General features: G+C 40.7%; 1 long non-coding RNA gene across 1 annotated transcript; it reads left to right on the forward strand.

Moving 5' to 3' along the window:
* Positions 1-13,855: 13,855 nt before the first annotated feature.
* Positions 13,856-18,099, forward strand: LOC125687257 (uncharacterized). Its single transcript, XR_007374027.1, has 3 exons — positions 13,856-13,892; positions 14,287-14,358; positions 14,992-18,099. It is a non-coding gene; the product is annotated as an uncharacterized LOC125687257 (long non-coding RNA).
* Positions 18,100-19,915: the final 1,816 nt, after the last annotated feature.

Here is a 19,915-nt window from a genome sequence, read left to right on the forward strand (position 1 = left end):
AACAAACAAAAACTGTAAGCATTTCAAAATGCTTAAAGAAAAATTGACCAATTATTTGTGTTCAAGATAATAGAGTCTTTCTCTTCATAAGGTGATTAAATGAACTCCATTGCAAACCAATAAGGTTTTGAAAATTTTGACATCAGTTTCCATTCTTATGATTTCATTTAAGTCAGATGTTGCACTTGAATAGTCCCCATATATTCTGCAGTTCTCATGCCTGTTCTGGGAAATCAGCATGCTCGAGTGTCCTAAAATTTCTGTGCTCTAATGAGCACAGTACAGGAAGCAAACAGGAGTTAGAGGACTGCGTGCTGTTGGATGACAATGATCTCATTGGTTCATGGAGACATGGTGAGAGAACTCACACAGCTGGGGTGCTGTGATGGATGGATACAGGGAAGGCAAAGAGGGGGAGCTGCCCTCAGTCCATATATCTTGAATCCAAGAACAGAAATATTTTTGGAATCACAGACAGATTTTCTCCCTTTTATTAATGTTACCTTCAGCATGTACTGACTATGTCTTTTCCAACCTAGATGTTTCTACAATTCTGTGATAAGTACACTACAGTTTCTTCCCTCTGGCTGCCTACTATGCTTTCACCCCATAGCCAAGACTTTCAGTCTAGCTGGAAAACCAACTAGTAGATTACTTTATTAAGAGTTCTGCCTGTGCCAGAAATAATCCACCCTGAGAACATACTACCTACCACTTCTCTGATGCATGAACACTGGGAAAGAAGTTCACTAAATAAGACTGCAGCATGTATTCCTATTCTCCTCTAGCCTTTTTGCTTTTGTTCTTCCCTTGCTGGTGAAGTGATGAAAATGCTTCTTGAAATGCAAATGGAGCAGTGCTGAATATGGGAGACTGAAATTTCCTATAAGAGCTGAACCTACAAGTTACTATCCACATCAGTGACCTTGAAGATTTCAGTGATTCTTTTTCTGCTTTGCCTGCTGTGACTTCCTTCTCTGAAAAAGGTCAGGAATGGATCCTAAGGCTGGACTTAGCCTTTGATATGACAATGCAGAAATCTGTCCATCGCAGTCAGTGTGTGCACCATCACAGTTGGCCTTAGTGTTGGCTTCAGTTTGTGCCCCCAAAAGGCAGATTCTTTTCTAGTTTGACAAACAGGATACTTTTGCTTGGAAAAGTAAAAAATGCCAAGGAAGCTACTTCTCATGCCAAATGTTTGGGGCTGAAGAACTTACTTATCTCTGCTCACCACATACTAGAAACTATTATCATCACTGGTTTCAGTTTTTCTACATCCCACCTCACTTCACCCCAGTGACGAAAGTGCAATACCATAGCTCCAAAAATTCTGAAAAATCTTTTCAAGAGAAGAAGAAAAGGAAAATACTTCCTGCAGGAAGTTGGGTGTGCATATGGGAATGACAGTTTTTCAACAAAAATTCTCTGTAACTTCCTTATTTTAAATTTTTAAGAGGAACGATTTTTGTGCAGCCTGGGAGAGGAGAAACGTGTTCGGAGGTCTTGGGATAATTATTATTTTACAAATTATTTCTGGTTATCCTGGCACAGGAATGTACAGGTGAAAATATCAATGCCAATTCCTGTGAAGAGAGGTGCTAATGACAGCCTGTAAGTGTTGTCACCCACCACCTATTCCTGACAGGTTGACAAGAATGTCAAGCCTGACTGATATTTCAGCTGACAGCCAAGAGAGATTATATTTCATCTGTGCTATTTTATGAGTCATAAAGGATGAGGTCATACACTTAATTCAGAGCAAATATTCAGTGTACTACTTCAGGCATGACTTTCCTAAGAAGCACAAGGTTTAAAAATGAAAAGATAAAGAAAAAAGCCCACAGCCACCACATAGGGAGACATAGTTTACTCACCAGAAGAGTTCATTTCTCTAGGCTTACAGTAGTGATTTTGTTTGAGTGCAATTACTTTTGTGAAACAGGCAATCACGTGATACAATAATCAAAACAGAAAATCATCTCAATAGTACCTTATAATTAAGCAATGCAAGTAATCAGCCTAAACTGATGCTCACATAAAATTGTACTGTCATCAAGCAATAACTCTATCACAGCTCTGCATACAATTTGGCAATCATAGGGAAAAGGTTGTTGAACTATTAAGCTTTTCAATTTTGGAATTTCTAGTACGATTGTTAAAATACCATATCAGAAGTTAGAAACACTTTCCAGGTGAGTCTCAAGTCCCATACTGTTGAACTCGTAGAACAAATTTTTATATGAAACCTGATGATAATTAGATTTTGGAGGCTGTCTTTGTCTTTGCTCTGGAAAAATTAATTTTAAAACGGAGAACAATATGTTCCTATTTCTTTCCGTTCTCTAGAAGTTAATTGAGTCTCAGAAATTTACAAAAGGTTCCTACATTTATATTTTTAGCAATTTTTCCTAGGAAGAGAAGATACAACTTTTTTCCTTTCGCTCCATTGAATTCCTCTGCAAAAATAAAGGGATTTTAGTTTTCTTTGTGAACAGAGAACATACTTGTAAGACTGAGAAACATTTTACAAAGAGAACTTGCTTTTGTTCTTCAGAGTGTATTTTCTCCACTATAAACAAGAAGCAGAAATGAGAAAGTTCTACAATATCAGTCTTTTGTCAGTAATATTTTCTTCTGAAGTCTTTGGTTTTTCAGTTTGTTTTCATAGAAATACATAAGCTTAGGAGTTCTGAAGGTTGTTTTGCTTTAACATTCCTTGAGGCTTTACTCATTCACAAAAGGAAAGTCTATATAAAGTTTTTGTAAAAAATAGAGGAAAAGGTGCATCCAATCCAAAGAAAGAATGTCTTTCTATGTAAACCCTCATGAAAAATACTACCCTCTGTGGACTTTTTTTGAATCCTGTTTTCTAGGACTCAAAGTTAACGCTGTACTTGCAAGTTCCATTTCTTTTGTTTGAAGTTCAGGTCTCATTTGTGTTTGCCTGGTAATTAATTTCATTTTCTGTCTCCTGTGATATTTTAAGCTAGAAGAGTTTTTACATCTGTAATATCATGGGGAGCACTCTTTTTATCCAGGTAAATATAGGAGCATGACTTGGATTTTCATGTGGGATTTGTGAAATAAATGGGGACGGGATTCTCCAACCCATCTGAATTTTTGGACAGTAGAGAAACTTGACCTTTATCAGCAGAATGCCCATTTCATTCTGGCCTGAAAATATCTTAGTCCCAAAACTGTAAGATGGCTTCCTGAATGTGTTTATCTGCAAATTACAAAGTTCTATGCCACATAGGGAGTCAAGGGGAGAGCAACCCACCAATTAGGTATGACATTTTCCTGGCTCAAAGATTTGACACATCCCAGTAATCTTCTCCTTTAATGTTCAGGAAGCGTACATGGTATTAAATGTACTCTTCCAAACATTCAAACTGTAGGATGAAGATGTAGCAAACCTCACTGCAAGACTGAAGGGAGAAGGGATTTCTATTTAAATGATCTCTAAGCTACCCACATGCATTTTCATATCCACTTATCAGCACCAAAATGAATGCCCCCAGCTTCTCTTAGTAAGACCCGTTGTGTATAGTAGATGCTGTCTACTGAGTCTTCACTGCACCTCATATTTGTCTTAGCTGCTTTTTGGACAAATTGTCTTTTGAACAGGCCTTTCATACAATTCAGAAGTCATCAGTTATTTTGGTTTCAGGCTTGTTTACTCCATCCTTCTAAATATTAAACAAGACAAACCAATTGTCCTTTTTTTGCTGATTTTCAGATCATTTAATAGTACATTCTATCTTCCTATATGTTGAGATAGGTGGAAAAGGATCAGCATCACATGTATTGCCATGCTTCATACAACACTATTCTAAAACTTACTTCATTTTTTCTTGTGGTGATCTTAGTTGCATGCATGCATGTGCACATACACAGGCCCCTGCATCCCTAATGATCTCTTTGAGAAAGAGGTTCATTGATCATCAGTTTCAATAGAGTCATCAGCCCTGATGCTGTGGAAGCTATTAGCTTATATTAAAACTCTTTCTGATACTCCACTAGCCACCCCAAGCTGTGGAAGAAAGCGATAAGAATTCCTACCCCCTTTAAAACTCCTTCCACATGACCCCATATAATATGGAATATCCCTTTGGTGAGTTTATGAGCTGTCCTCATTCTGTTCCTTCCCAGTTCCTTGGACCATTCCCTGAGAATGGTCTTGGCTCTGTACAGCACTGCTTAGCAACAGCTGTAAACACTGGTATGCTATCAAAATTGTTTTCCTCCTAGAACCAAAACCTAGCATTATACTAGACAGTCTGAAAGAAAGAATTCCATCCCAGCTGAAACTAAGATGGAAACATAGAACAAGATGCTTCTCAGTGGTACCAGTGACGAGGTAAAAGGCAAAGGGTACAAACTGAAGAACACAATTTTACTCAAATGCAAGAATTTCCTTTTCTAACTCTGAAGATCTAGAGCAGTGAAACCAGTTGTCTAGTGTAGGTGCAGAGCAGAAATATTCAAAATCTGACAGCACAGTCCTGGACCGCCTTCTGTGGATGATCCAGCTTGATCAGGCATACTAAGCTAGCTGATCTCAGGCGGCCCCATTCAGCCTAAGCACTTCTGTGATTCTCTGGTGGATATCAAGAATGGCTGGAAACAGAGACTATAAAAACACTCAAGAAAGTCAGTAATATCTGCAGATTGCTACATGCAACACATTAGAAAACAGTCCTTCATCAGCTTTCATACTAAACATTGTTGTTCTATTTTGTTTCCCCACCTTAATACTAATGTTGTACAACAAACATCAGATGAGAACTACAGTTCTCAAAATTTCTTTCAAGGAGCATGAGGCAAGTAAATATTTTCACTGGGAGAAAAGTCACTGGAAAGCTCAAAAAGGATTATTCTTAAGCAGTGAACTTTCCTTACAAGTCTGAGAAATCTTAAAGCTCAGGTTTTCATTAAGGCTAGTAATTCTAGCTAGTCTAAAAAGATTCAGTAATCCCAGTATTTATGCCAGATGAATATAGGTAAGAATAAACACAGTCCTTCCTGGTCTCCATAAATTTCACTTTTGCTTAGGCGAATAGTAACTACTGATCCAAGATAAAATCTCCTTCCCTTCTTCATAAGTATGCACATATTCTTTTAAAGAAGGGGATTGAATCTTCAAAAAATACACTATCACAATTCCTGACTGCACTTCAGAACCTTCCCCAAACATTGGGTATAAATTGTTCAAGCTGCTGGAAAAATTGTCATTACAGATCAAGACAATGTGCAAGTAGCCTCAGACACAACAGAAATCTTCTCTACTACTAGCTACTTCTCTAGCTGCTCTGTCAGCAAGGAGGCTGGAGGTGCACAAGAAGTTGGGGGCATGAAAAACCAGGAGAGCTGACCCAAACCAACCGAAGGGATGTCCCGTATGTCCATGCTCAGCAATAAAAGCTAGGGTAAAGCAGGAGGAAGGGAGGGATGTTCAAAATGATGGTCCCTGTCTTCCCAATAAACTGTTCTATGTGATGAGCCCTGTTGTTCTGGAAGTGGCTGAACATCTACCTGCCAATTGTGCCCTAATTGAGCATTAAAAACAGTTTGGCCAGCAGCCCAAGAGGAGCTATCTTCTCCCTCTATTTTGCCCTGGAGTGGATAGATTTGAAGTACCATGTCCAGTTCTGTGCTCCCCTGCGCAAGGAAGACAGGAAACATCTAGAAACAGTCCAGCAGAGGAACACAAAGATTATGAGGTGTCCAGAGCATCTCCTCCATGAGGAAAGGCTGAGAGACCTGGGGCTGTTCAGCCCAGGGAAGAATGAGAGGGGATCTTGTCAGTGCTTATAAATATCTAAAATGCAGGAGTCAAGTGAATGGGGCCAGCCTATTTTTGGTGGTGCTCAGTGGCAGAACAAGGGACAATGGACACAAAGTGGAACATAGGAAGTTCCATACAAACATAAGAAAAATCTTTACTGTGAAGGTGACAGAGCACTGGAACACACTGCCCAGGGAGGTTGTGGAATCTTCTTCTCTGGAGATATTCAGAACTGGCCTGGACACTTTCGTATGAAACCTAGTGTATGGAATCTGCTTTAGCAGGGGTGCTGAAATGAATGATCTCCAGAGATCTCTTCCAACTCCTACAATTCTGTGATTTTGTGATTCTGTAATTCCTTGATCTAGTTGTGCAGCTTTTGGTAAACACAGTAAACTGTCTTAACCTGATCCTGTGTGCACTTTTACTTTTCAAATTCTTCCCCATCCCAACTGTGTGGTACTTAGCTGCCTCCAGAGGTTAGAACATAAGAGAAATCCAGTGCTTTCTACTGCTACTGATGTGATCAGTTTCAGCTTGGGAAACATTAGCATACACAACCAGCCATCAAGCAAGGTATGAGGATCCCAGATGTCCAGGCATCATAAAATCTCTGACAGGGTTGTTATGAGTCATGAACACATATTCATTAAGGGAAAATAGTTGTGGCTTGTATTTACATTCCTTGGTTTGAGACAGAAGGCAAATTTGCTGGATCAAGTATTTGTTGGAGTTCATTCATTCAGCTCTTGCTAAATAGCTGAAAAACATGCATTATAATAGGAAAGCTGACAAGGTCTTAATTAGCACAGCAGAGCTAGGTACTGCAACAATAAATTATATCCCCACCATTTCAGAGACAGAAGGAGAGACAGCTTTCTGACTTATATATATGCATTTGTTAGGAGTGCCTGAATATTTATTGAAAATATTTGCTGAAAACAGCACCAACATAATCTACATCACCTCGTATAGAGCCAGCAAATGCCTCTCCATTAGATAGAGTTCTGCAAAGACCCCTGCTTATTGTTGTTCTATTTTATCTACCTTTACAGTTTACATTTCCATTTTTTTCCCCATAAAAGCAGAAAAACATTCTTTCTCTGGTACTTGGGGAAAGTGAAAGAAATAATTTTGTCTGGACTGGGGCCAGAGGGCTAAGGATTCTATATAAAATGTCACAGGGTAGAACTTCCTCTTAAGAAGCTTACTGTCAAAGTAGGCTGGAGTTGCAAAAGAAACCTTAAAGTCCAGGCTAAAACACAATTCTCCAAATTCTTTCTTTGATTCTTTTCAATCTTCTCTTTTCAGTAAGACCTCTTTGCTTTGTTCTCATGGCTCTGTTAGTTTTTACTCGGGATGTTTTCTCTCAGCTATGTTGAAGTAATCTGAAAACTGGGTTGGATACTTGCCCTGGAAGAACAGCAGTGGAAAGACTCTATCACTATACCAGAATTCAGTCCAGATAACAGTAGGATAAGATCCACAGAGGGAAGGAATCATTTGACCAAAAGCAGACAGTGCTACTTCCAGAGAGGAAAAGTCCTGGTCCCATTCCACTCCTATTCCATTGCATTGCATCTTTGTCACTGACAGTTCTCAGGATAAAGCTGCCTCCTCCTGAGGGATCTTTAATAACATTGTTTTCTCCTCCTTCTTAGGCTACGTAGAATAGCTCAGCACATTTATATTTCTCTGTTCCTACCCCTACCATCATAGCAGCGAACTAGCAGTTATTTTTCAGAATGAAAAAAAGTGAATATTTGGCTGTGGAAAATATGCTGCCAATAAGATTTGGGTTCTACGGACATAGGGCTGTGTTTGCATCTCAACTTCTGCTTGAGAGAGGTGTGATTCACTTCTCTAAGAGCCAAGGTATTTTCACCAATAAGATGGCAAATGTCAAAAGAAGGTTTTAAACTAAAAATGACAGGGGAGAGAGATAGAAGCCAGTAGTCCTGTGATGGAGTGACAGGCATGGTCACTTAAGCCTTTAAAGGGCCTGGGATGATGTGACAGGAAGGGATCACCAAATCAACAAAATGGAGCGCAAGCAGGGTCACCTCCAGCACTTACACGTACATGGAAGTACATAAAAGTGACTATGATGGGTAAATCTCCTACACCTGTTCTAGGAAGATTCACGTTCACACACCATGACCTCCATGAGTGACTTCAATCATTCAGTTACCTGCTGGAGGGACAACACGGCACATAGCAGGGCATAAGAAATCCATGGTGGTCCTGCAGTATAATGATGTTAACTTCCTCTTCAAAGTGATGTAAAAGCCAATCAGGAGAAGTGCTTGACTTCACATTCATAAACAATGAGAAGCTTGTTGGGAATGTGAAGGCGAAAGGCACCTTTGGCTGCAGTGATTGTGAGATGGTGTCTTGCTCCAATTTATAGGAGGAAGAGGAGGTTCTTTTATTATCTATATACCCAGCGTGAGATTAAGAAACAATGGTTCAAATGTTGGTCCGACCAGTTTATTACAAATCTTAATCAGGGAGATGGGGAAGGGGAGGATGGACACTATTATGAATTAGGGTAATGGGGAAGGGAAGGAGGGCGATAGAAAAGATGGGAAAGAAGAAGCAAGGAGTCTTTACAGGAAGCAAGAGGGAGATAGTCACCACCATGGATCCAGTGTGCTTCGTAGTTCAGTCTTTGATATTCAGTAGTGGTGGGTCATCAGGCAGAGTCGTTCTATTGACAACTACGAAGTCCACGACCATGGTGATGATAGCCCCTTTTCAATGCTTTCAAAGTGGTTGAGTCAGCTGTCTTTGGAGTGACAGTTCAAATCCAAAGTGGTTGAGTCAGCTCTCCTTTGAGTGAAAGCTCAAACCCAAGGTGGTTGAGTCAGCTCTCCTTGGGGTGGCAGCTTCTGGCTCTGGGGCCTCAGCAGGAAACTCCTTTGTTCTTATCTTCCTGGCCTTGCCAGCAGATAAGAGGGAGCAGGGAGGTGCCAACTTGTATCTTGCCTTCACAGGATACAATGGCATTGTCCCCCAGCCTTCCATAGCAAACAGGAGTTACTTGGTAACAGGCTAGATCTTTTGCCAGTAAACAGTTCTGAGCACTATCTTCCGAAGGCAAACAGCTCCAAAGATGTAAAATTGTCCACACAGTGATGTTGATTGCCACACAACCCATCACTTGCCTCCTCAATAAGTCATTCAGAGTCTTATCACAAGAAATACCTCAGGAAGCAAGCTTTGAGCCAAAAAACAAAGAAGGATTCTCACAGATGGTGGAGTTCAGGATGCTCAGGGCAGGGAAGAGAGTGAAAAGCAAGCTCACAACCCTGGACCTCAGAAAAGAAGTTTTAGGCTGTTTCATGGATCTGCTATGTAGAGTCTCATAGAATAAGACCCTGGAGGAAATTGGAGCCCAAGAAAGCTGGTTAATATTCAAGGATCACCTCAAAGCTCAGGAGATGTCCATCCCAATAAAAAGGAAGACGGGCAAAAAGGGATGAACAAGGAACTCCTTGCCAAACAAAAACAAAAATAAAAGAAAGAAGAAGAAAGTAAACAACAACAAAAAGAGGCCTTCAGATGTTGAAAGCAGGAACAAGAAACCTGGGAAGAAGGGATGAAGTTAGGAAAGCAAACACCCAGTGGAATAAAGTATGGTTTGGGATGTAAAAAGGAGGATGGGGGTCAGACTCTTTCCAATGGTGCCTAGGGGCAGTACAAGAGGCAAGCGGCACAGACTGAAACAGTTTCCTCCTGAATATAAGGAAACACACTCATCCCATGGAATTTTTTTCTTTAGTACATGAAAATGAGGTGGCTAAGTCTTTTCAGCATAAATTAATAAATCTTCTACTTTTTCCTCTTCGCTGTTAATTCCTACATTATGAGAGCAATGCCTTGGTAACTGAGTTAAACTGCAAGTGTGGGTTGTGATTACTGTTACCTGTTATCTGGGAAATGAATCTGAAAGTCAGTATGTGCCCAAATATCTACGTGCTGGCTCAACTCCCTGTGTGTGCTCACATCAACTCTCTGGATGAAGATTGCTATTACTGTCTTTGTCTGTCATGCTGTTGTGTCATGGATTGAACCCTCTGGTCCACTTGCTAGATTTATATCAACGTTAGGCTTCAACCACCAGCCTACTCAGGAACTTCTCTAGGGAGAAATGTTAGCAGATCTAAACTGAAACTTCTACAGATTTTTCCCATGCCCAGTGAAATTTTCCAGATTTACAGTTCTAAAAGAAACCTGATATTTAAATATTATATTTAGGTGATAATCAGGAAATGACTAACATCTCATGGACCAGGTGGTGGGCAGTGATTTCTAGGTCTTGATCTAATTTGTCAGTGCCAGTAGTAAAACTTTATTTTCACCAGTATCCATGTGAACAGAATAAGTAACCTAAGGAGAGACTCTTTTGTTCTGCTGTAATGCTTTCAACTGGTGCTATTAGGCTGCACAAAAGAAGCCAATGCAAATGCTAATACTATTACATTTTGCAGAATGAAAGATGGAGAAGTCTGAAAGTTGAAGTCACAACACGGTGTGCCCTATAATTATTTAAAAAGGGGAAAAAGTTGTCCTAGTTGTTTAAAGGATAATGTTCTAAGTAACGTGTTTGCCTTGGTGTGACAGGACAAATAACAAATATTCCCATATTCAGATCTATCAATCCAATAACATAATAGAGGCATACAAACAGGAAAAACTGCCAGGGACAAAATACAGTTTTTAGTTAGTAGTGTAGAATTTCTGCAGGATGGGAACTAGGCTATAGCAGGTTCCCTCTGATTGCTGTGATGTTTACCCCACTGTAAATTGGTTTGCTGTGAGTAGCAGACCTTAACGGCTACCCAGTAGGTGCTGTATTTGAATGCTGCACTTGAACATGATTAGAGCCTCCTACAATGCTTGGTGAGTTGGGGAGGAGTATAGCAGAACAATTTGTCACTGCTGGGAGGACAAAGGTTCTCATTGCAGATAGCTGTGTAATGCAAGACACTGGACAGTGTAAGAAGGGGAGCTGTGGAAGTAGTGTGAATACTGTGAATGAAGTGGGGAGAAAATGGGGCTCTTGATTTCCTCCCCCTTTTCTTTTTAATTACAGATACTCCTTCACAGATACTTATTGTGTGCTGTTGCCCATGGGGCAGTGTCAGTGGCTGCTATAGTGCAATTCAGCTGTCTTCCTTGATGTTCAGAGTGCTTGAAGCCTATACAGTGGAAAGGCAGGTGAGATGAAGGGCTTCTTTCTTCACTGATCTGTAGTGCCTTTTGCTGATTTTCCACTGCTTTTGCATGTGAAGTTGGTACCTTGAATAACCTGAGTAGCATTTCCTTTTTCCGAGAATTAATGGGTCACACATTGGGAATCCAGTTACATCCTTATGATTCTGAAATCCTTTAGTAGTCCCCGGATAGCACAAATCAGGATTGTTGCCTCAGGCTTTTCAGAGTGTCATCCAATGATTCCTCCCATTTATGGCTTGTGTGCTTGATTTGAGTTGCCTGAGACAGAAAACTGCAGGAGAGGAACCAGTCCTTCCCAGCGAGGGTTTTTAAGGGCTGTCTCTTGACTGGTCTTTCAGAAGCTGAGCCACTGAAACAGTGGCTTTTCTTTAGCTGACTGGGGAAAGACGCTCTCCTAGTCAAAAGCAGAATCCTTTTTTGAGTGAAACATTAGCCCAGGTAACATGATGATCTGGATTCCTTTTTCAGCTCTGCTGCAGACTGCTGACAGGGATAGATTTCATCTGAAGTAGGCAATGTTATTTAACCTGTGCACCTTATGCACAGTACACATCTTAATTGTTCCTCTATAATGGAGAACAGTGCCCTTTCGTGGGGAGAGGAAGTGGGATAATTCTTTCTACTCTGCTCCTGCAGGCCTGAAGCTGTTTGATCTAGGGACTGGGACCACACTTACAGTTTGCAACCATGGAGTTTGAGTCTGAGTTGGGCATACATGACTTGAGTAACATACACACGTAGTACCACCCTTTATTTCATACTATTTACATCATTCTTAGGTCCTACACTTCCCCTGTTTAATTACACAAATATCATCCCCATATGATATCGGCTTTCCCTCTCAATCATCCAAGGAGTTCGTTTAGTCCATTCAGCTCCATCTGTCGTAACAGACCTTCAGGGCAGGAGAGATAATGCACAGTGCTGTATTGCTACATGCTAGAGCCGGTTATGATTTAGATAATAAGGTCAGAATTCATTATTTAATCCAGGTAATTCTTACTGCAATACGATTGGTTATGACTGTTCTCACTTAGTATCAAATCCCTTTGAGGTACACACCAGAGTTTTCCATCCTTATGCATTACTCACCAACTGCATGCAGATGCTTGAACAAAAGCAATCCTGTGGATGAGACTGCCTTTGCATGAGGTCGGAATAATCCAGACTGTCCTACCGAGAATGTTTTTTGTATTTATCACAAGGACTTTTTATCTCCTTCTACAGTATGAAACTGTTTTGACTGGACAGGACCAGCTCAATTGGTAGATCGCTGAGTGGTGACCAACTTGATGGCTTTTGCCAAATGTGTATCCCAGTGTTTGAACATCCCAGCACACACTGCTCTCAGTGTTGTTCTTAACTGTCCAGTATATTTTTCAACTTTTCCAACAAGCTGCTGCATGATAGGGAATGTGATATACCCACTCAATGACATGCTTTTTGATACAGACGTTTATGAGATTATTTCAGAAATGAGTCCCATTGTCTGACTCAATTCTTTCAAGGTGCCACATTGCCACAAGACCTGCTTTTCAAGGCCCAGGAAAGTATCTCAAGCTGTGGCACAGAATACGTTCCTAGCCATCTAGTGATTGCTTCCATTATTGTAAGCACATAGCATTTGCTGTGGCAGATTTGTGGGAGGGTGAGAGAATCCTCCTGCCAGGCCTCCTCAGATTTAAATTTCAGCCATCATCCCCCATACCAAAGAGACTTTATCTGTTTGGTTTGTCTAATTACAGTATATGTTTCACATTCATAGATAATCTGTGCAATAGTGTCCATGGTCAAATCCAGCTCTTGATCCTGAGCCTATCTATATGTTGCACCTCCTCCTTGTTGACCTGAAGTGACATGGCCCACCAAGCTGAAATACTTCTCTCTTATATTGTCAGTCCAAATCTATCTGAGCCATTTGAATCCTAGTGGCCCAATCCACCTGCTGGTTGTTCTGATATTTAAATTCCACAGTTCAAACACAGATTCAGTTGCAAGCTCTTGAAGTCCTTCTAGATGAGCAGAAGTTGATATAAGTTTGACGTGGAAAGGAAAAAACAAGAGGACTAAGACTGCAATCTCCAAAAAGGTCTGCAATGGAAGAGCTGTGGACTTTCAGCCTTGCTTAGCCACTGTAGAGGAAAGATAAACCAAAGAAGTTCTGATTTTTCAGGGCTATCTTCAGTTTTCTACACTGCTGACTTCTGCTCACATTCCATGCAATTCTGGGGAGAGTTACCCATGGAACACACTCCTCTGGGGATCTGTTACAGGTCTTTGAGAGCAGTAGATGTGCATGAGAGTTTGTAATGGAAGGCCAGCTTTGTATATGGATCTAGATATGGACTGTGAGAATCTGTGGAACACTAAGACAAATCAGACAGCTTCTTCCACAGGCTGCCTGGGGCTCTTTCTCTTGTTTCTCTGCAAATGCAATGTTTTTGTCTTCTAAGGAATGATCTTCTCAATCCTGCTTAATAAAAGAAAACAAAGAAAAATCCCTTGAAAACTAGCCTTTTAAAACCTTTCAGAAAACTTATCTAGAACTGTTATTACTCTTTCTCTCACGCTGCCTCCTTAGAGAAACCATTCCCATTTTTGCTTTTATTTGACATCTCTTTCAGCCTCAGGATGCTCGCTGTATGGGAACTGCTGAGTCACAGCCTGAACCTCTGATTAATCACCTGAGGTGAGCCATGAGTCAGCCAGAGGAGCACAGGTGAAGGCAATTCAGCTGTGCTGCCGGAAGGGGTGGAGCCAGGCTGCACCCCTCCTGGACCTATTTAAGAGCTGGCTACCAGAGGGGAAGGATCTCTTCTGGAGATCCCCTCTTTTGGTATCTTCTGGTGAGCTCAACCCAAGGGTAAGCTCTTCTACTTATTCTCTTTTGTGATCCTTGTTTGCTTTGCCTTACTCTTTTGATTATATTGCGATTGTAACATCTTGATATCTATTGATTATACACAATTATATAGTGATTATAGTATCTTGGTTATACACTCGCCTAGTCCTGCCTGAGCACTGGCAGGTTGTTCCTGGTATCAGCTCAGCCAAGACTAGCTGGCAAGAGTTTCTGTATTGTGGAGGAATGCATTTGTCCAGCATCTGGAACAGCCCAGGGGAAGTCCCAGTCACTGAAAAATGCTGTCTGTGGATTCTTTTAAGAAGAGGCACATGAATGACCATATGAATTTTTTACAGGCCGAGTGATGACCATAAGCTTTCAGGATCCTGTCTAGTTCCTTTTTCCATTGCAGGTCCTACCAAGATCAGGCTGGATAAGATGTTCAGATAATCAGCTTTCCAGTGAAGTCACGAACTTGCTGAAGGTGAATTTTTTTCAGCAGGGAGCCAGTATGATCTCTGAGCACTTAATATGATGAATGCTTTTGCTCTTGTCTGACAAAAGGGATGGGAAGACTGGAAGAGAAAAGAAAATTTTTATACACATCCTATACATCCTACACATTCTGTGTGTTTCCAGTTATCACAGATCTTAAGTTCCTTTTACTTTTAAGCAGCAGCATTTTTGATGTCCCATGGCCTAATTCTAACTGAGCTTAAGTATCCAACTTCCCAGGAATTTTAATTACATTTATCATGGGGCACCATAAAATAAAGTTCCCTGAAAGGAAGAAGTCTTTAATTAAGATAGTGTTCTCCTTGACAGCACATTTGTGAGTGGTATTTCTGGTTATTGTTTTAACTACAAGTAAAGAAGATTAAACTATTTTTATACATGACTGAATTAAAGCTGCCCCAAGGCTACTCGGTTCTGCTTATTTGTTTTATAACTAAGTAGATCACTTGGCAATACAAAGCTGTTAACAAGTAATCAAATTGTCCTCTTGCCCTGCCATAATTAACATTAAATGCATATTCCTAATGTTCTCCTGATTAGCCCACAAAACTGAGGCACAGCATGGAGTAAGTAATGTATAGCTTTCTATCCTCTTTTACAGCTGTCTGCTTCATAAACCACACTGGTTTATGCAATTGTAGTCTGAATGCTCATGACTCTTCCCTGGAAGACCAGTGCAGACTGCTGATCAGGATGAAGGAAGCTGCTGTTGCACTCATTCTGGATGCAGAAAATGAGGATATTGCCCAAGTTTGTTCTGAGGGATGGAGAACCCACCGGAGAGTTCTAAAAAAAAAAAGTTGTGCAATGAAAGATAGGCTGGCACTATTTTGCCTTATGAAAGTTTCTCTTAACGTCTTCTTGAATTTTTCCTCTGGATCTTTAAATATGTTTCTAGCTTTTCGTCCCTGCTGAACACAGCAAAAAGCTTATTGCTTTATTCTTGCATCAGTCTTCCCTGTCTAAAGAATAGGTACTGTAGCTCCATCCTAAAACCTAGAGGTAAGCAATCTCCAGCTAAGGCGACAGCGTATTTCTGGTTCTGAAGTACTACTGGAGACTGAGCCTATTCTGAGCGTATTCACAATTGTTGGATTCCTGCAGAAGTATTAGTTAGGAATTAGGAGTGAAGGGAGATCTATAATGCTAATAACCTAGCTGAAAGAGCTTTTCTCTTATGTTTCCCTCTTACTGTCAGCATTTCTGCAGGACCTATGTGAGAAACACCATAACAGCCTTCTCCATCTTCATGTTCTCACAGTCTCTTCAGTTTCACCCAGGTAGATGGTGTGTGCCTGACATCGAATCATAGAAAATCCTTGTTTGGAAGGGACCCATAAGGATAATCAAGTCCAAATGTTATTGGCAAAAACTAATTCTAACATACACATGTAAATGCATATCTATTTGTCATGGACCAGACAGGTAAATTTCTACATATTTGAACATTAACATAATTTTATTTGTCTCCCCCAATTACAATTGAAGCGCTGTGTTTTGTTTTAAAAATGTGTTGCTTGAGCTTGTGTGAGCTCCTCCTAAGCTGTGCACTTTCTCCTTAAATTATGGAATTAGGGGCCTCCTCTGATCACTGACTGAAGCTGGTGCCTGAAAACCACTGAATCTGATGGTGACAGACAAGTGCGTCCAATTCCTGGAAGCCAGCTGCTGGATACCTCTGCTGAAAGCTCCAATGCGCATCCATGCTGGTATCCACTAGCAGCTTCCCCCCACCATCATCTTCCACACGCAAGGAGAGGTTTGCAGTCACAGGTTCATGCCTCAAGTTTCAAGACATTTCATCAACATGATTATTTAGCATTGTCATCCATGGTCTTGGTTTGGTGAGGCCAGGACTACATCAGAGCTGTTTTACTGATATCCACTGCTTAAAGTTTAATACACCTCCAACTGAACAGACTTTCTTACTGCACCAGGAAGTGAGACTTGGTTGTGCTACCATGTCAAGTTATAATTTGGCTCCTGATAACCACTGCATTTGGCAACAGTATGGTGGTGCAGGAATTCTCATTGGTATGAACAATTCTGTTTCTCATGTGAGGGGAAACTGCAGGATTGGCATCTAATCCATAGTATCAAACAATCTCCTTTTCACTCTAGGACAGTCCCAGAGGAACATATCCTACTTTGTCCAGGGTATTTCCCCTATAACTTTTAATGGGGACCAAAGAGAAGATGTTTCTAGAGCCTGGTTATATATTTCTTCTTTGCTTGAGACAGCAGTTGCTGGAATGCATCTGTGTCCAATCAGGGGTTCATAAAAACAATTCCTGAGTCTATGCCCCTAAATCATCTGCCTGCTTTATCTGAGGTGCCAAAGACCCATTTCCTCAGCACAACAATCCTTTTCTAGGTCTCAGCTCTCAGCTTGGAGATACACTTTTGTACAAGATATAGTTGCAAATCCTTCTTGCTTTTGCCTTGTCTGTATCTAGTTAGATTCATACCTGTAGTGTATCCAAGACAAGTGCCAGTGAAAGTCTTCTGATGGTGGAGAATCAAACGGGCATTGGGGAAAACTCCTTCTGTTTAACAGGTATCAGGCTCAGAAAGAAGACATGGCATCTAAGCAAACTAAGAAGGAAAGGGGCCTATCTGAATATGTTTGCTTGAGTTGACACAAGATATATTTGCTCCATGGCAGAGATGGCAAAGGTGTTTAAAACTCTTACAAGCCACCACTTTTTTCTGTGAAGCAGCATCCTTCAATGCATGGATATGTGAGATGGTACATCTGTTCTGATCAGATGACTGAGAACAGAGAAAACAGCTGACTGAGCTGCTGCATGTATGTGCATCTGTTCATCTGCAGATCTGCAGGCAGGAATGCAAGAAAGCAAATACTTGGCAGCAGAAAAACATGTCCTTTTTCATAATCTGTCACATCCAGACTGTCAAAGCAAGGCAAAAGAGAGTGTTCAGAGATCACTCTGCTGACTCTATTCTAAAGAGTCAGTTGAGGGAAGAGAACCAACAAGAATGCCAAGGAAAGAGAAAAGAACTAGACAGAGAGAGCTACCTTTTTTCTAAAGCATTTTGCCTAATGATAATAAAAGAGAGAGGCCTTGGTCTTTACATCATCCGAAGGTCCGAGTTTCAAGGAAGAAACAGCTGCTCATAGCTCAAAGGACATAGCCAGCAGAGGAGAATGGAGCACAGAGTATTCAGAGAAGTATTCCTAAGTATTCATATACAGAGGGAAACAACATTTCACTGTTAAATGGGGCCCTTAATTGCATGAGAGGAAATCAGGCAAAACAGACAAATCCGTCAAGGAAATAGTACTAGAAAAGCTATGACGTGTGCTGGAAATCAGCCTAGTGCTTCCACAGTTCTGATCCAGTCCACCTTTGCACTCCCATGTCAGGACAAGCCAGGCCTTTTGAGCCAGGCTATTTTGTTGTTAAATAACAGCTTCTGCCCACCTGGTAGGAGGCCTGCTGCCTGCTCACCTTTAAAAAGAAGATTTGAGACAGCTATTCATCCAAGAAGACAGAACTGAAATTTTTTCATTTTCTTGTGAACAAGGAGGAAAAAGAGAGTTGAAGAAGGGACACACTACCATGTCATGAAAAACATTAGAGAAGAGGCAGACTCTTTCATCACTGACTCCTTGCTTCTCCCCTCCAGATGGTGGGATGTCTCAAGTGAAGACTGGCAGGGACAAAGTCGCGGTGGCAGTCTGGCAACAAAGTGCTTCCCATCCAAGCAAAAAGCAGGTTTACCCTGATGCAGGCCAGCCTTTCCTCAATTACAAGCATGTGGCTGACGCTCAAAAAGAAGTAGACTTCTGAAGATCTCTCAGGAATAAGCCATGTAATTGGCCAGCAACTCTCAACAACTTCCAACTACTGGCTTCTTTGTCTGAGGTTATGAAAACATGAGACAGCTAGGGCATTCCCAAATCCTAAATTATGTACGTAATCTACTGTGCAGCTGAGTGGCTGCCCCTGAGAGGAGGGCTGTGATTGTTTCCAAGTCAAATAGCAACGATTAGAGCTCTTGCCCCTGTAAGTACAAAGCTTTTTAGAAGATTTGTGTATATTATAAACAGGGAAAAACTGATTAATTTTCTTTTCCCCATAGTCCTCAATAATAAAAACAAATACACATGTATATACGTCTATATGGGCAAAAGTCAAGATTATTAAAAGGTCAGCCTCATAGAGAGATACTACACAATTTAGGTCCACTAACATGAAGGCATTCATACAGGATTGCATTGCTCAATGCTGTCTCCATCTACCATCGAAGTATTAAGTGTTTTCACCCTTGACATTTTCTTGTCAGAAGATAATCTTTGCAGGAAGCACTTATTCTTCCCTACCACAGGTCACATTCTATCCTCAGAAAGGCCCATGCAGAGAATTTAGGCTATACGTGAGAAAAAAGATGTTACCAAGGCCAGAGCAGCCCACACTTCACACAGCAAACCAGGACAGTTTAAAAGCATTTCAAACTTACTTCACAACACTGTCTAGCTGCTCAGAACAGTCTGATGGCTAGCACAGTTCTAAAAGAAAATAGTTCATGGGAAACAACTATTCTAGAAATGATGCTAAATAAATTCCCCTTGCAAACGATCTTTGAGAGAAATCAGCTCTAGGAACAGTTGTTAAATAATTTAATTGCTCATTTATAAAGCAAAAGGAAAAAAAAAAACTCTAAACTTTACGCCATTGGGTGGTTTGTGGTGTTAAAGTACATTATGGATTCCCACATGAGTGCCATTAAGATGGAGTTAAAGGGCAGAGTACATATTGGTAAATTAAATTGCACAGATGGTGCAATTCCCCAGGAATAAGCATCAGGAACAGAAGTTAGTGTTGTGCTGAAAGTGAAATCTTAATATATAAAAGTGCACAGCTAAATCACTCAACGACTCTTAACTCTGCTTTATAGTGACACTATGAGGGAGAAAAGGGAAAGGGAAAAAAAACCCACTAAATTAAATGTGACTTTAATGGCACTCACAGAATCTACCGCTTACAGCTTTTAATTTCCAATAGTTCACAGATCTGACTCTTTTTCTACTTTAGTGTAAGGCTTATGAGATCTTATAAGGACTTATTCAAAGGATTAGCTACTCTCCCTAATGCTGATTTGCTGCTCTTGGCTAATGGGCATTCAGCAGGGAGACATCTGCATTTCTAAATTTCATGATTGTTATGAGTCATGTGATATGCACCAAGCACAGGAATTGACAGAAAACCAGCTGCTACTTTCCCTGAAGAGAGTAAAATCTCTGCTACTTGAGGCAAAGAAACTGTTTGGGAATATAAGCGTACCGTAAGGAATGCACACTCGCAATTAACTCTCTCTCACATTTGTAGCATAGGCTACTGTTTGAGATATACCAGAATCATACAGTTGGAGGTCTGAGGCCAAAGAACAGCATCAGCTCAGCAGACAGTTAGTGGCTAAGTTGTTCTTTTGAAAGATGGTGACTTGTGATATCTATCTGAATCAGTGGAGAAGAGCCCTAAGTTTTTGCTGAATTGATT

Source organism: Lagopus muta, chromosome Z, assembly GCF_023343835.1.
Source record: "Lagopus muta isolate bLagMut1 chromosome Z, bLagMut1 primary, whole genome shotgun sequence".
Classification (NCBI taxonomy): domain Eukaryota; kingdom Metazoa; phylum Chordata; class Aves; order Galliformes; family Phasianidae; genus Lagopus; species Lagopus muta.